An 18,026-nucleotide genomic window follows, 5' to 3' on the forward strand; every position below is an offset into this window, starting at 1 on the left:
TTCCCGTTCCCGCTCCCGGGGCGGCCGCTTTGCCGGCCGTCGGGGCGCAGCGCTCCTAGCGGGACCCGGGGCGGCTCCAGCCGCGCGCGGCGGGGGCGGTAGTTTGGAGAGGATCCCTTGCCGGGCCGGTGCGTGAGCGCGCGCGCGCGCGCCCACGCGCGCGGGGGGGGGGGAAGGGGGGGGCGCGCGCGTGTGTCTCTGTGTGTGTGTGTGTGTGTGTGTGTGCGCGCGCGCCCGCGCGGGGGGCGCGTGTCTGCGTGTCGGTGAGCGGCGCGCTGGCAGCGGGGCGAGCGGCGGCTGGGCGGCTCCGACTGCCTGACGCCAGCCAGACCAGATCAATCCAGGCGCGGAGGCAGCGCGAGCGCGGGCTGCCCGCCGGCGGCGCGGAGCCCCCGCCTGCCCCGGCCCACACCCCCCCCCCCCCCCCGTTCCTCCTCCTCCTCCTCCTCCTCCTCCCCTCACCGCCCGGCAGCCGGTAACAACTTCGCGTCCCCTCGCCTCTACCCCGCTGCCCGTGCCGCCCTCCTCCTCCTCCCTCCTTCTCACCACCTCCTCCCCCAGCCCCGCTCCCCCGGGTGGTCCCCCGGGTGGCTCCGCGCCGGACCGGGCCGGGGGAGGGCGGAGGTGTGGGTGTGTGTGGGGGTGTGCGGTGGGGGGGGTGTGTGTAAGCGACTCCTCCGCGCCGCGAAGGGAGCGCAGCTCGGCTCTTCTCCGCGGCATGATGGCGTCCCTCCGGCAGCCCGGGGGAGACCCGGGGCCGCTTCCCCCGCCGGCCGCTCCCGGCTCGAAGTTTGTGGGTAGGTGCCGCGGTCGGGCCCGGCGGGAGGGAGAGCCCTTCCCCGCCGGGAAGCCGCCGTCCTCCTCGGGGAAGCCTGCGCCGCAGCCGCCGCCCGGCCCCGGCCCCGTCCCATTGTGCGCCCCGCGGGGGGACGCGGCGGAGCCCCGGCCGGAGGGGGCAAGTGCCCGCCTTTGTTTTTGCGGGGGGAAAGCCCTTCGCCTCCTCCCTCGGCCGATCCGTGTCCGGTTAATGTTTGGTTTGGTGGTGGTGTTTTTTTGGGGGGGGTCCCCTTTTTTTTCTCCCTTTATTTCCTCCCTTTTTTATTTCTTTCTGCGGACCCCTTCCTCTCTTTTTTTTTTTTTTTCTTTAATGACAAATTTGTGCTTAGAGGTCAAGGAAAGTTCACTTTTTTTTTTTTTTTTCCTCTTCTCCCTGTTAGGTTTGGATGCATGAGATTTTCCCCTCCTCAATGTAGTTTCTTCATATACTCGGGCTCTACAGCCAAATAATCTTATCCTGAATATAGATCTTTAAAGCTTATTAAAATTTACTGGTGTGGAAATATTCAGTCATGCATTCGAAAGGATCTTAGCCAAATCCTGACTTTTTTTTTTTTATAAACTGAAGTCAGTGGGAGCTCTGACTGAAGAAGGTTTGCTGTGCTTGCTCTTTTGTTAGCAGATCAATCTGAAGAAGATATGTGGTCTGACCTTACAGTTTGCTTTTACGGTATCCGAATAATTAGAGCTTATTCCAAAAGATAATTGTTATTTTGCTGTATTTTAGGAAAAAAATGATGCTCGCTGCATGTAAAAAAGGTAACAGTTTTCTTCGGGGAAGGAGAAGTATTGTTAGATCCAGGTGGGGAGGAGTAAAAGTAGATGTGTATTTCAGATACAAACAAATGGAAAAGATGATTGCGTGAAACATGTCAGTGTTTAATGGATGTCAGTGTTTAAAGATAGGGCATCTTGAAACTAACATGCTTAGGAAAAAGCTGTATTTCAAACGTGTCATAGCTGATAGTTCAAATCTCTTTTGCACACAGAGGAGAAGTCAAAAAGAGAAAACTTTTAAATTTTTTTTTCCCCGGTAGTTACGTGTTTTTTTAAGCAGCACTCGAGAATAAAACTAAAAACTGAAGCTAACCCACAGAGACCACTTTTCTTTGCAGGCGTGTGTCTAATTCTGCTAGTCTTCATGTGGCTAACTGTCTGCACCTCGTCCTGTCAAACAATAGGAGCAAATCATGTGAGGGAACCTGAGGTGTTAACGTTGACTTAATTTTTTCTTTTACTTGTCAGTAATTACTCTGCTGGATTATGAGAGATGAGTTTGTTAGTTGCAACTGATTAATACTCTTTTTAATTTCCCATTGAACCAGAGAGCAGCCCTAGGAGGCTTTTTAGAGGTTCTTATTGGATTTTAGTGCAAGTTTTGAGTGCTCACTTCTTTACTATGACTTGAGGAGCATCAGTATGATAATGGAAGATTTCTAGCCCTTTTTGAAATTCTTGCTCTGGTCTTAGGGATGAAATCTTGCAATTTACTTCAGACTGTAAGTAGGCACTTGAAAGAAATTTCCCTTGATTTGGATGATCCAGAAGCCTTCCACAGCTACCAGAGAGGATCAGTTCAAGGCATGATCAGGTTACCCTAAGGGTAGGGATTTGTCCTTGCTTCAATTTTGACCCCATCAACTGCTGGGTATGTAATCAAATACATTTTTTCCTACTCTGTCCTGTTCAACTTGCCTTTTTGTGTACCCTTGAAGATGTGATGATCCAATACGTTTGAGAAAAGTGACTGAATAAAAAGATGGAGATCTTTCTGTTTCTGTATAAATATTAACTATCAAATCAAATGTTTGAAAGCTGCTGAGTTTAGTGTTTACTTTTCCTCTGTAGTTCGAACACAAAGAGTTGAACGTAAAGAAAAGCAATACAGAGGTTAATAAAAGTGCTACTTGTGTTTCTGAATACTGGGAAATTATTCAGATTAAATTATGAGCTTCTTGGCTTGGTACAAAGATTTAAATTTAAAAATGAAGGGGTCGTGACTTTTTTTTTTTTTTTTTTTAAATTGAAGCAGGAATGTAACTGCATGTTACATATAGCCGATGTTCTGCTCTATGAAGCCCAAGTCGTGTGTGTAAAATAAAAGCTCATTTGAGTAGTCTTACAAGCCTAATGGAGGCATCATCTCAGCTTTATAAATAATGTAAGTTGTGTATAATGTGGAGTCCCCAGAGACTGCAGAGAAAGCATCATTACCAGCCTTTTCAACCTGCTGGAGATCTTAAATTGATTTACAGCACTGAACTGGTGCAAAATGATACATCAGGATGACACAGGGTCAACCTGTAAAAGTCTATGATGTGAGCCCGTTAGTTCAGTCATCGTAATTAAACCATATTATGAGGGCAGCGAAGCAAGTGTCTGTGACATGTCCCATTGTGCTTCAGATATGGGTGGTTTAAGAATCAAATAAAGAGATCACCGTGTTTATTATTTAAGTTATGCAAAGAGTAGTTGAATTTAAAGCTTGTGGCCCTGTGAAGAATAAATGCTGAACCAATTTAGGTTGACTCTTAACCTCTTTCTTGCAGTCATTAGCAACTGAAAGAGATGAAGGCATGTGCAGCTTGGAGGTGTGTGTGGGGGGAAGTGGTTGTGAGTGAATATCATATATCCTTTTTCGAGCCTCAAAATCAGCTAGACTTTACCTGCAGACTGTGCTGTCAGATATCAAAGGGACAAACAGGCAAACAAGCTTGTTTGGGCTTTTTTTTCTTTTCCTAGTATTTTTATCTTACCGAAGTTTGTAACTGCCTGTTGAAATGTTCCTGCAGATCTGAGCTCTTGTATAAGACAGAGCATCTTAGTCATATCTTGAACTATATGACCAAACTTATTTTAGAACAGAGACAGTAATTTTGAATATGGGTTGGCTTAGGTTACTCTTCTTAGTGAAGGCAACTATGGCTTCACATTCATGTTTCTGCTTTAAGTAGCTTAGAAAGTAGCATGCCACAGATAGTAAAATGTTTATTATATGCTAAGCATCTTAGGTCTTGCTGTTCCTGCTCATAAAATCACTATGAAGTGTTTTGGGAAAATCCTGCTAAAACTCCTCCTTTGTACTAGTCAGCATGCTGCTTGGTGATTTGAGAGTGTTGCACATCTTGGTGGTTAAACCAACTCCTCATACCTGAATTCGTGTGAACTCTGCACTGCATCTCCTGAGCTTCTTCCAGCCAAGAAAGAAACATATCTTATTTTTGGTCACAAATATAACTAAAAAAATAATTTTGAGGGATACAAGAGAAGCAGAGAAAATAAATGGTCACTACTGGTGAGAGATCCATTAGTCTTCAGGCTCAGTTGCATCTCAACAGCACGTGCTTTAGCTAAGGCGCTTTCTGAGCGGCGGATGAAAGAACTAAAGCTCGCTTTTGGGTGCAGTGCCGTACAAAATGTGGGTATGGAGGCCTCTTCTGCTGTGTCAATGCAGATGAATAAATGAAACTATCTTACTGAAGAGAGTGTCGTAAAATCTGTGAAAATGAAAATCAGATTTCACAAATTGCTTTATGGTTAATGAAGTGATTCTACTAATGTTTTGGGGTTTGGGTTTTTGTTTTTTTAAATTTTCTTTTTTTAATTTCTGGTTTAGGTTTTGATGACAAACTCACCCAGTTGTGCTTTTGGAGTGGGGAAAGGTCTGTTCTGCCCATAAAAATTTCACTTGTTTCCCTCTAGGAGCTGCAGACTAGTGTTCTTCCACTGGTCTTTCTTCTGTGTATAGCAGTGTCTCAAAAGAAGGAATGCATACAGGTCTTAATAAAGATGGTATGCAGTTCCTGGAAATTTACCTTTAAAATTTACTAAACAGAAAATTCGAGTTTAAAACATAAATGCTAAATTGGCAAGCGTGGCTTGAAATGCTGGTGACTTAAAGGCTCATCTATGCAGGCATTTTGCACTTCTCTAGGTATCTTGCTCAAGCTATGATGGCGTAACTTTAGAACAGCATAGACGATTTTTATGTTAGAACAGCGGTTTTCGCTTGGGATGGGAAAGAAGTTGTTGTAAATGGATACTTTTTAATTGGTAGAGTTGTATCCCTGCAGGCTGTTGTATAACTATTACTATTAGAATGTTGCTATTCTTCAAGATTCAGAATAACCAGAGAAAATGTTCGATTGGGCCTTTTGTGAAGGGCTTTGCAGAGGGTGGATTCAGGGGTGAGGACAAGGAGCTCTTGGCTGCTAATGGCTGCCACAAAGATCCCTATCCTCCTCCTCAGACAAATGTTAATTTGCATTACAGAAGCTTTTCGGTTTTCTGTGTATTTGAGTGGGGGGCATCTTTGTTTTTTAATAGGATAGAGAAGCCAAACATTTCGTAAAATTAACAGGCTAATTTCAGGTAATGTAAAGCATTTTCCAGAATGAACCCAGATCCTACAGGATCTCTCCCTGCTTCAGTTTTATGCCTGCATGTGTTGGCTTTGGAAGTGCCTCATAGTTGAATAGGAAAAAGGATGGAGCACACTACTTCTAATTATGAGACTGTGTGAGGTCAAGTATTCAGTGCATGTAAGGCTGAACTCTGCCGAGTTGTGTAGATGGGTCCATTTTAAATTTTTTTTTCATTTTGCGGAAGGAGGGCGGATGTGTATCAGGTACTGTGGCACTGGAATTACTGTGGTGGAAGTGTTGCACAGCTGTGTGGCCACAGTGCTGCCCCTGATAGCAGTACTGTGTGTGACACAGCTGCTGGGTTGAGCTGTCCTTACATTACGAAAGGTTTTCTGCAAGTGCGGATTCCTTTACTCAGCTGTACTCTTCTTGTGAGTGCTGTGTCCTGGGAGACTGCATAAAAGCTGAGTTTAGATCAAGAGTTGAAGGTTTTTCTTCCCTCTAGGCTTGCCAATGGAGAGACCCTGACCAGTACAGCTATTCTGGACACTTGTACAATTCAGTCATTCTAATGTAGCTCTGTAATTGTTCTGGATTATATGTCACTTTTATTTCAGTATGGGGTATACACTTGGGAGAGTGATATTAGAACAGATGTCAGCAGTCTTTCTCATTTTGTTCTTCCCCCACCCTTTCCCTAGCATGCACAGGCGAAGTCTAGAGTACAAGGAGGAAAACAAATTATTTTTAACATGCCTTTATATAAGTCATTATATTTAGGCACTGTTTAAAGCAGTATCATCCAAAGGCAACTAGTATGTTGACTTGGCATGTAAGCAAATCATTAATGTGGTTCACCAGTGATTTCTGAAGCATTATTTCGTATTTCTGTGCTTATAAAAGGGAACGCTCTTCCCAACATGACAGCAGATGAGACGTCTGAATAAGTCAGTATAGACAGTCTGAATTATAACACTTAATGGTATTCAGAAGTATTTAACTTGCAAGTTTTTGTCATTAAAATCATTAAAATGCCATTCCACATCAAAGTGATCTATGGACTATCAGTCCAATATTGGGTAACTTGGAAATAAGATACCCATTAAAAATTTTTTACAATGCTAAAGTGATTATAGACAGAATTGCGAGAGTTTTCACTGTCTCCTTGCTTCTGTCCCCAGCATGGGTGTAAGAATTGTGTCTGTCTTCCAGCTTCTACAGAGGCTGCAAAACTGATGTACGTATTTAAAAACTTGTCTAGGTAGATGAAAGCAAAAAAGCATGTGTGCACGTGGAGCTAACACTTGACACATGTAGCAGGTCAAAAAGTTTCCTATGAATTCAGAGAGTCCTTTATGTTCAGATTGCTTGGGGCATGCAGTGACCATAATCGATCATTCTTTTGCTTGCTTTTCTTCCTCACTTTGTTCAATATTGGAGTTAGTATCTCATTCTTCTGTGTTTACATGAAAGACTGATTTACTGAGGATATTTTTCTTATAAATAATTTCAGACTTCTGATTTCAAGCATTTTGAGGCATTGACAATAATAGCAGCATTCTGTCTGGTGTAGTGTGATGAAACCAGGGCATGAGACTCTTAAAGATACCTTATTCTTATGCTGGTATGTATGTAGGGTTATTCACGCTGTATGTGCGTGTGCACATATGAATGCCTAAAATAGCATCCACTGCTGTTGAAAGTTAAATTATTTGGATCGGCTAAAGGTAGACTAAACCTATATATAGTTGAGAAAAGCCTGTAGATTTATCAAGGTGCGTGAAACAACTCTTTATGTATAAACACTTAAATGCTTAAAAGCATAAAATCAGTTTTGGTTAAAGATGAAGTAAATAACTGGAGAATTCATGTTGCAACAAATTGTGGTTTCCACTTAAATGTGTTTCTAAGGGCGATAGGAGGAGGAAACATCTGCTGTTTGGTCAGATGCTGTTAATGAGTTACATTATTTGACTTTATTCTACCAATATATTTCACCTTTGTATCTGTTAGGTTTCATTTGAATATTGATGTGGGAGGAACTGATCGAATGTCCTTGCTGTCTTACATGTATCTTGCTAGTAAGGACTTTCATTCAGCTGACATGTTGAGGGACAAAATATGTGGCTTGTAACTAGCTGTATTTCCTGAGGCAGTGGAGAGTGAGCTCTCAAAAAATTTCCTCCAAGACAAATTTGGAAGTGTGTGTGCATGAGAGTGAGGGTGGAAGGTGGTGTGGAGCTGACATCTCCTGCCGTTTCACTTGATGGTTTAATTCTCTGTGGTGTCCCTGCGAATTATAAAGCTGAAGAATAGCAAAAGTGTACAGCTTGGGGTTTTTTTGTTGTTTGTTGGTTTTTAACTCTTTGTCCTTCTTTTCTTTCTTGTCCTCCCAAGATGTGGCAAAAGAAACCCTGCTAGTGTTTTGTTAGGACAAAAAAGTTGGCAGCACACCTTTGGTCACTGTTGGTCAGTTGTCTTTTTTTCAAGGGCTTCTGAGCTGTGTTGTATGAAACAAGAAAGTTACTTTCACGTTAGGCCACTAGCACCTGCTTGGGAATGTAACTTCTGCTCACAGGTCCTGAAAGTTACTGAAACTGGCTCATCAATGAAACACAGTTCTGTTTGATCAAGGGTCTCTATCTTGGTATCTAAATGCTCCATTGTGAAATTTGACATATTTTTACCACTGTTGTGGTTTCATGACTGAAACCTACTTTGGGAAGGCAGTTTTGGTTTGCTTTTATTTTAACCTAGGGAGGACTTTCTTCAGGTTAGTACAACTACAAGTTGTCTGATGATTTTTTTTTCTGTTGACCTTACTCCATGTATATTAAAATAATCCATCTTGCCTTTGCAGATAGGCTGGGAGAAAAACAGTATGTGTATGTGACAAGGGTTAGTCATGGTTGCTTAAGGTATCTGGTGCTATAGTGATGAGCATGGTACGGGACCCTCTGTAGATCAGAATCTTTCAGTAGCTCACAAGCAGTGAAAAAAGAGGTGGAAAAGTGGCTTCTTACCAGGGCTGCATGTGAAGCAATGTGACAGTGATGAGGACTTGCATTTTAATGGAATGGAGCCACACATGAAGCCAAACTTCAAGGGTACAAGCAGTGAAGGAAGGATGAATGAGGCAACTCAGAAGACTTCTGGATGCTTTGAAAATATTTTCAAAGTGATGTAAAATTTGGAGAGGGATTGTTTCTCATGATGCCTGGTTTGTATTTGAAATTCTTAAAAGAAGTACAGGAAGGTCACAGGCCATTTTAAATAGGACTTGGTGAAGTGGTCAAAATCAGGGAAACAAAGTGACCTGATTGAGATTTTCATCGTAATTCATGAGAGTCTATTCTTTGTAGAATTCTGGACAAATCTTCTAACCTCTGTTGAAATGTATGATTTTTGTTTAATAGCACTGAATCCATTGAGTTTGACTTCCTGGTGAAAATGCCATATTACTTTAAAAAGCAGTTCTCTTGTGACTCTGCCTGTGCACAGCAAATAGAGCTCGGTCCCTACCTCTATCTAGTAGCACTTAATGTGATGTTGTATTTGTGCCAAGGCATGTGGAGTTCTATCCAGTTTTCCTGAACCAATTGTTTTTCTGATGTGGAACAAATTCTTGTTTTCAGATGATTAGCAGGTGGTTGTTTTGAGAACTTCACAGAATCACAGGGTGGTTGAGATTGGAAGGGACCTCTGGAGGTCATCTGGTCCAACCCCCTGCTCAAGCATGGTCACCTAGGTTGCCCAGGACCATGTCCAGATGGCTCCTTTTTTTCCAGTTGTATGACAACAGCATTACTGTTTTGTCAGAACAGCTATGAAAGTAGATTTGAAATTTACCTAGACCTTCTCATAGATGTGACAATATGTATGTGATGGCTGCAGGGATTGTTAAATGCATAATGTGATTACACTGGTTTAATTTAAAATGTGTAGTCTTTCAGGAATCTCAAACACATCTGAAGTGTGTGCTTCCCTGCACAGGGAGGAAAGAGGGAGATGAGGGAGACAGGGACTCAACTCATGTGGCTTTACTGTGGTCCCACCATGAATCTCCCAACATTCAGGACCAGAGTTTCATCTCCCTTCATACAGTCTCTTGGTCTTTCCTCTTGTCATCAGACACTTCTGCCTTTTTATCACTGAGGAGATGGATAGATAAAGTACACATTGGTTATGTCTTCATCCCTGTTCTGCTAATTACCTAGTGAATGCAGTGACGAGCTACACTATTTTGAAAAATGTGAACTTTGACCTTGCTGAATGTCTTGGAAAACCTGGCTTACATATAGGTTGCCATCTTGGCTATTAGAGTTTCCTGTTTTGCATTTTTGCCCACTGCTGGCTTTACAGTATGGCATACTTAATAACAGGCCCTTTATTATCCATGCTGGCTAGTGTCAATGTTAAGTGCTTCCACTTGGTTGTCGTAGCCAAAGGAAAAGTCTTTGTCTTTATTAACTTAAAAACTTAAGATAACGTAATTATAGTTTCTGTAATTTGTCATATTAGATTTCATCCGGAAAGTATTTTATAAATACTCTCAGCTTAAAACTCTGTAGTGTGTGGTATTTTTGGACAGATGGATATGAAATCACTCTTCTTTTTTCTGAAGTTTGCTTCAGAAGTTTACTAGAGCAGAAGACAGTGGTAGCAGAGGGGGGTTGAAATGCTTGCTAGAGTGTTTGGTTTATTCAGAACCAGCTAGGGCAGAGCTCATTGCTGTGAGGACGAGACGAGGTTTTGCAAATCAACTGAAGTATTCATGTATGAGTGTGAGCTAATCTTTGTCCTGGATATAATTTAAAATTAGGGGGGTGGCAGCTCCACAAGATGGAGAGAACTCTTAACAGTTTGGCTCCTGCAACTCACAGATTTCTTAGCGTATGCTGGCTGGGGGACTTTGGTGCTCATCCTGCTCTGAGCTGATCCAGCTGTTCTGCAGAACATTTTTTTTTTTTTTTACTGTTGTTTTTGCCAGGTTAGAAAGGTGAATTGGCTGACAGACTGTAAGCAGAAGGGAAATCATGTTGGAGTACTGAAGCTGGCACAAGGGAGTAAAGGGAAACCTTTTCTCCTTGGGTGGGAGCAAGCTGTTAGAGCTGCTCATCTGCTTGTGGACCTGTGACCTTGCTGGCCCAATGCAGCTGTTGGAGGTAGCCAGTTATAAACAAATACTGTAGTACTCCCAGATGAAGACTTCCTTAATATGCTTGCCAAGGAAAGGTCTAATTTACGGGTTTTTTTCCCAGATACTTATGTTGGTGATTAGCATGGTGAGGTTAGACTGCCAACAGTTACATCAGTCACGAAGCCCCAGTGTAGTTATATTGGCAGCATAATGACAATGATTAATGATGCAGTGTATTTTGTGGGGGGTGAGAGAGGATGGATGGGGAAGAACACTTAAACAAGCTTTTCTGGTCAAGTGCTCTTTTGCTAGTATAAACTGCAAGCTATATTAGAAATGTTTTTCTAGTTTAATGCAATTGTATAAGCAGAGTACATCTAGTGCACATTCTGTATAAGACAGGACAAATGTTTTTCCTCATGGGGAAAAGAATGTCCTCCAAGTTTAACTTCTTAGTAGTAGAAACTTTCTTTTCCTCTTTAGAGGATGAAATAACTTGAAACAACTGGCAGACCAGGTACTGTTAGCAGTATTACCAAGAAATTAGAGAAAAGCTAAATATTAAATCCATTAAATACTCTTCTGTAAAAGCAGGCTAGTGTTACCAGAAATCACTGCCAGTGAAGACAGTTAGAGCACCTGAGCTGATACGTGCTGTAAGCCAATGCACTGCTTGTAGCTTTTCTGGGTTCTGCACCACTGCATAAGTCACTCTGAAATCTTTGGCTTTCAGTCCACTTTTCTCAAAAGAAATTTAGAAAGCACTTGTTTTAACGGTATAAGGTAAATGTGTTTAAAACCCCTTACTTTTTCTTGTTACTGCTATCTATTTAACATCTTCAAACATTGTGTCTTTGTAATATATTTCTTAACTTCAAGGAATTGGACTATCTACAAATTTAAAATACAAACTTTAGGTATTTTCCCTAGTGGCAGTGTTTGAGTGAGGTTCTTGCTGAATTCCCTTGTAGCCTCCTCCTATGCCAAGGAACTCTCCAGGCCCTTGGGAACCCAACTGTAATTTTTTTTTTTTTTTTTTTTTCTCCTCTGGCTTGGCTACAGGCGTCTTTGAAATTTTGTTCTGTGCAGAAAACATCACCTAACATAACTGGCATAAACACTCCAGGGCTATTTACTACAGTTTACTGGATAACTGTTCCCTTTGCCCTTGTCCCCACTAGTTTATCAGCTATGACTCTTGCTCATGGTCAGACCCAATGCATCTCATGTGGTTTGTGAACTGGGAGCAGTTGGGAACTGGGAGTGCTGGTGGCAGGCTGCTTTGGCTGAAGTCTTGTATTTCTGAATATAGGCAGGTTCCTGTCACACCTTTGCCTAGCTTCTTGCCTCCCCTGACTTGGGACATGAGGACTCTCAATCTTCCAGGCCAGCCAGCAGTCAGGGTTGTTAGACCCTAAAGGCTTGTTATCTTGGGAACTGGTGAGTACTGGTTTCAGCTGCAGAATTAAAGGCATCTAGATTGTCAGCTTAAAGACAAGGAATCTGAAATCTTTGTGTGCTCTTTTTGTGCACTAGCTTTCAGCCTAAAAGTAATTAGTCTTGGAAAGCTGCAAGTCCTGGAAGTTCATCCTTGCAGTCTCACTTTGTGATGTATTTGGGGCTTGGAGTCCTGCCCTCTGAACTAGGACAGCTATGACTGTTCAGTAGCAGGCAGCAGTGGAAAATTTGGGAAGCATTATGGCTGTTTTAACTAGCTTGCTGCCGACCCTGCAGAGCATGTGGTGTTTGGGAAATACTGTGTTTCGGTGTCTCAGCTGTAAGGTTGCAGTACTGCAACTTTGCAAAACCTGAATTTTGAAACTTTAAACTGGTCTTGGAAAATTACGGTGGAATGAATAAGTTGCCTTAATTCCATATGCAGAGTCATATAGGCATATGTTTATTTGTTAATAAAAAAAGCTCGCAGATAAGGAAAGGGTACTGAGTAATTCTTTATGTGGCTTGATTCCTCTTCCAAAATCATAAAAAGCTTACAGATAACCAGGGGATCAGATAGATAGATTACAGCCATTTTCTCATATTGTAAAACTTCCTTATTCCAAGAAAGCAATGTAGGAGGATATCTCCCATTTTCTTTCAAGCTATGCAGTTCCCAAGTGCCGTATGACCTATCAGTTCCTATCTGTGGGTTGAAGCCTCTGTACAAAACCCTCCAAAGCCTTGATCTCAGGAATATGAGAAAACAGTTTGACGTGAGATTCTGCAGATGTTCTGGCACAGGGCTGTGAAAAGCTGTTTTTGCCTCATCCTGCAGTTTTTTGGATCTCTCTGACTCCTCACGTAGGGGTGCACCCTTGTTTTTTTGCTTTTAGAAGGGGAAAGGTGTGTCTGTGACTTTGTGTCTGTGCTCGGCCGTTCCCTGTCAGCAGTAGTTAGGAGGCACTTCCATGGGTTGGGATGAGTGCGGTAGCACTGGCATGTGCCCCAGTCTCAGCCCTGGTGCCTTTGCCCTCTGGCCCCTCGCTGCAGTGGTCATCGGTTCTTGCTCAGGGCAAGTGGCCTCTGGCCGAGTGACTTACTGGCCTCTTTCTCCGTGGCATGGAGGTGTTGCTTGGGGTAATGGCACGTGCTCTCACAGAGCTGTCTTGGTGCCATCCTGCCAGCAAATGTTTTGTGCCAGGGGTCACCTCTCCGGTTTTCGTTGTCTACTACTTGCTTCCCAGTCAGTAGCTTTCAAGAGTTTTGTTCTCCACTTGTTAGCAGGAGAAGCTAAGGCTTGACGTGAGCAAGTGGCTCGCCCGAAGGGAATGGGAGCTGTGTCTCCTGAGCAGCAGCCCAGTGCTCTCCGTGACAGTACTCCTTCTGCCGACAAGGTTTTACAGGCTCAGGTATGGCAGGAAAAAATTGCACTGATAGCAAATTCAGTTGCAGTCAGTAGACTTTTTTGGATTAAAAAGCTCCTGAGAACAGAGCTTTTAGACTTCATTGGTGAACCAGCTGTCATCTGGAAGGTTGTTGGCCTCCAACCACAATAATGTGCGATACCTGTTTCAGTCCAAGTGTGCCTGCTGGTTCAGGGGAAAGCTAGTGCTCCTAATGCCTGGTCTTCAGTTGAACCAAGAATTGTTCCTTTGGTTCTGTAGAGTAATTGTCTGGATGAAAACATCTGTAAAAGTAAGAGACCGTGTAAATGCCTTCATAGTTGTGTGTCAATAGCTTTATTCTTCCACAAGCATAGTTTTTAATATTGGTGAAATTGTACTCTGTTCTAGGATTACATTGGGGTGTAGTTGAAGGCAGTTCAAGATTTTAGTGTAGGCAAGCTCAAGAGTTGTACCTTACATGCCAGTAAAGGCCTTGATCAACTTGGATCTGTGTTTGCTGATGTATTTTAAACGCAAAGTTTCCTTGACCTGATCTCAGAAGGATCCCTATAAATATGTATTTGCCTGTAAATCATAATCTTTAGAGAGTCTTATTTTCTTGTGTGTAAGCTGAAGGGGCATCTCTGAACACTGTGATCTTGGCTCCTTCCATTTGTAAAGGGTCTGGCATGCTCAGGTGGCTTGCCAAATACCAGGATACTGCCAGGGAGTATCTGCTGCAGCATGGTAGTGCAGCAGCTGCTTACTGTCCTGGGGACCAGGAACAGACTGGGTTTCGTGTCCTCTGACGTCTAGTCCCAGTTTTCAGAAGAGAAGGCTGCTAATGGCATGCTGTAATTAAACAATGTTTTATTGGGTGGTGGAAATCTGACAAATCTTGATGTTTGTTTCTGGGTTGTATAAACTTGGCTTGGAAAGCTGTATCATCTTTAAACACTCTCTCTGTCCAGAATGGTAGCTGTGAGTTGCAGGACACTTCATGAAATTAACTTAGATCTTTTGCTCTGCCTCTTGACATTTTAAAGACGTGATGAAGATATAGTGTTTTAAAGGTCATTTAAAGGCAAAAAATACCTCTTTAGTTTTTGTAAATAAGGCAAAAAAAAAAGGAAAGCTAGAGGAATCCTTTTAAAAAAGTAAAGTGTGCATCTCATGAAATGCATTGAGATGTCTTCAGTAATTGGCAAACTGAAAAGGCTGTTCTTATTCCAAGTGTATCAATGGTGGGTGGGGAACTAATCTGTGAAAACATTTATTTATTTTAACGACATTCCCTTTTTGGTTTAATTTCCATCAGTTTATTCTGCTTTGCTGAGGCTTGACCTAATAACGCTTTTATTAGTGAATAAGTCATTTTTCTTTCTCAGTTTTTGTTGTCTCTTGCTTTGGTGAAAAATTCTGCTTTAAAGCTGGGGATCTTGAGCTGTAATTTAACATCTTTACTTAATCTCTGATAAATGAGGTCTCGGTCACAGTCTTTAGAAGTGGTTTAATGCAGCTGATGTAACTGTATTGGTGCACGCTCTTGGTAAAATGAATCATTTGTAGGAGTGGTGGCTTGCATAAGCTGAGCATAACTGGAGTGCATTTGGTGGGGTTCCTGCCTTAAAAATACCCTGTTGTAGCACTACTCTGGCTGAGGCTGACAAACCCCTTCCTAAATCCATGCAGTCTGTGCTAGGCTGTGCAGTTCTGTGAAGACAAAACATGTCTTGCATTTAATAAGCTTTACTCAAAAATTTTAATGCCTGAGTGGTGATGGGCATTTTTCTTGTTTTTAAAGGTTTTCCCTTTATGCTGCAAATGTATGTTTTAACTACTTTAAAAAAAAAAAAACATCCCTGAAAGTGATATGTCAGTAAATTTTCCCCATCTCACCTGTGAAGGAAGTTCCTCCTGCCCTGTGCTGATGAATTGGAGGGAAATGCTTTTTTCAGCTGATAAAAAGAAATAAAATTCCATGCCCTTCCCAAAGGAGGAATTCAACAATTGGACAAGTGGCGTGGGACCATGTGTTGGTTTGTAAAAGGATATAGTTTGTAAAGATGTTTCCTTTGATGCCTGTGATGAATATGGATGTGTTTCCGCTGGAGAGGGTTTTGATTAAATTATGTAATTAGAGCTGACCAGACAAATCTAAATATAGGAAGAGGTTTCAGTTATCCTGCCTTTGTGTGTATTAACACACCCACACAGATGTGTGTTTGTTATTGTTGTAAACAACACCTGTTTTCTAAAGACAGTTCAAAAAGTCAGGAAAGGGAATGGTCTTTGTGGAAAAAGGGAGTTATACGAGAGTTTTATGATGAAAGGGAAAAAAACCCTTGTTTTCCCCAGCTTTTTGACCTTTTAGAAAAGGACTTCCAACTTACTCTAATAGCTAGACTCGTGGCATCTTTGTGGATATCCCATGTTCACAAAGCCATAGCTGGTGCTCCAAACTGGTCTATAGGTTGTTCGGCATTTTTCAGGACTTGGCCTGTGTCATCTAATGATGCTGACTGAGCTCCTTGCCTGCTCCTGTACTCCTGAGTGCTCCTAGTGCCTGGTAGGACAACGTGTGGAGTTTAAATGCCCCACAGCACAAGTGAAGTGGGTAATCTGCCCCAAAGATGCACAGTGAGATACTCGCTGTGATGGCTGGTATTTCATTCATCTCTTGACAACTGTTTGGATAATTTTTTCTTTTGAATATTTTGTCTTAATTTGAGGATTTCTTTAAGAGGCCTTCAGCCTCAGGAGAGAGCAAGAAAAATGAGGAGTCTCCTCCTTCATAGCATTTAGAAAAAAAAAACCACCTCATGAACACCATTCTGTCAAGTTTTGTGGTTCACAGCATTGTATTTATCTTACAGGTTATTTTAGTGAAGTTCATAGTTTTGTAATCCCATCTGTGCCAGAGTTTTGACTGAATCATCAAATCACAGTTCCTTCCTGACTTCAGTTAAAATACTAAGTTGCAGTTTTAGAGATAATCTTTGATAACGCATCCAATTCAGTCGAACTGCTTGCCGACACCAGAAAGGATTTGTCCACGCCTGGTTGTACGTTTTGATGTGTCCTACTGGTACTAGCTCTGGCGTGCACCAGACTTATCCAGCTTCCTGACCAAGTAACTTGGCAAACTTGGTGTTAGTTTTTTCTGTGGTCTGGGCAAGTCAGATCAGCATGGTGAGGAGACCGGTAGGCATTAAAGGAAGAGCTGGCAGTTTGTGACTTCATGGAGTCTCAAGTGCATCGGAACGCACGAATGAGTAAAATTCAGCAGTGCAAGCTAGAAATTTAGCATTGTTTCTCAACTCTGGTGAAAACCGGACGATTTGAGGATCTGGTGATCATTTAAGAGGCTGTATGCATTAGTGTTTCTTGTAAATAGGGAGGAGCTGTGCTTTAAGGAAGGTGTAGATAAGAGTCTTGCAGGATGTGGTGTTAAGATTTGTTTCCAGGAGTACAGTTTTCAATATGTCAAAACAGTTGCAAAGGCATTGGGAAGAAGTGTTCTTAATCAGAAAAAGGGCAAATTTAATTGTGGAAACCAGGTATTTTCTCTGGAGAAGCAACAGTGAAGTTACTGTAAGTCTTTCAAATCTAGTAACTTCAATTTGAGAAGGCAAAGTAGAAATCCAGAATACCTGTAAGAATTTGCTGTTGTTTTACTCTTGTAATTGTGGTAATTGAAACTTCAAGGGTAAGGATCAGTGCCTTGTCTGCCAGAAGCTGAGTGGGTAGGCAAGTGGAGGAAAAGCTGGTTCATTATAGAAACTGGCCAGACACTGTGTACTTGGTTTGAACTGTGGTGAGCATTGGGAAGGAGCCGGCAGATGCCGATAGTATAAGGTTATTTCTTCATGCTCTGCAGTAACTGAGCACTGGGGGTTTTGTTGTTTGGGTCGCTGTTGTCCTCCTCCCCTCTATCGGTAGAGCATACGTTGGCCTTACTGTCTCATTTTGAATGAGCGGTGCATCTGCTCTTTGGTGCTCAGGTCACACTCTGAACTCGATGGATTTGATTTGGCTTATCAAATAAGTTAGAAGTTGTGCAAGTCCTTCTTCTAAAGGCAAGTATTAGTGCCCTGTTGAGAACAACTAGATATTTCTTACAAGAAACTCTATGGGCTGCTGTTACAGTTAGCTGGGGTACAGTCAGCACCTTCTCTTCACGTGACACGCTTGCTCTCCTACCATCTGCTGAACTAAAGGGTGCATGTAGGTATCTAAAAGGATTTTCTCTGTAGGCTGAACAATGATACATGGGAGGTTTTCTTGGAAGGGCAATCCCTCAGCCAAATAGTGTGAGCAGTGGTCCTAGAGGAGGTTTCACAGACTGGGTGTTTTGGTCTGTCTCTGAGGATCCAAGACAGAGGCTACTTTGCAGAGCAGGCTGGAAGTATCCTCCTTGCTCTTGCTAGGCCTAAGTAAGGGAGTCTAATGCAGTGTCAGGAAAAAAGCTAGCTACTCCTGTTAAGTATATTGAAGTATTTTCAACACCAGTGTGCTCCTCTTTCCTCAAACGATATGATACGAAATTAAAACAGGATTGCATATTTAAGTGTTTTCTTGAATTCTTTCTACTGTGCCAAGAAGACAATTTTTTTTTTTTTTGTCTTTCTCCTTGTCCTTTTCAGAAATACAAGGGAAGCCAAGTCAGGTTCTATATAAACTATCTAATGAGTTCTACAGCACTTTGAAATGGAACTTGCTTTCTTTTTGTATGTGTGTTGTAACACCACTGAGGCTTCTACTGGGTTTCCATGCATTTTTCCAAGATGAGCAAGATCTGATCTTCTGCCATAAAAAGGTGCAAAGAAAGAACTCTTTGATTAAAAACAGAGTAATTCA

The 18,026-nt window shown here is 42.3% G+C and overlaps 1 protein-coding gene across 2 annotated transcripts in view; it reads left to right on the plus strand.

Annotated features, from left to right (window-relative positions):
- The first annotated feature begins 351 nt into the window (after positions 1–351).
- The window catches only part of SMAD1 (SMAD family member 1), a 51,002-nt gene continuing 33,327 nt past the window's right edge, over positions 352–18,026 (plus strand). The window contains exon 1 of one of the 2 annotated variants that reach the window (XM_052816690.1): positions 352–475. The gene's annotated coding sequence lies outside the window, so the exon portion shown is untranslated. Of the gene's footprint in view, positions 476–640; positions 798–18,026 lie in introns of those variants that run through there. The other variant, XM_052816675.1, reaches the window with a different exon arrangement.

Source organism: Harpia harpyja, chromosome 2, assembly GCF_026419915.1.
Source record: "Harpia harpyja isolate bHarHar1 chromosome 2, bHarHar1 primary haplotype, whole genome shotgun sequence".
NCBI lineage: Eukaryota > Metazoa > Chordata > Aves > Accipitriformes > Accipitridae > Harpia > Harpia harpyja.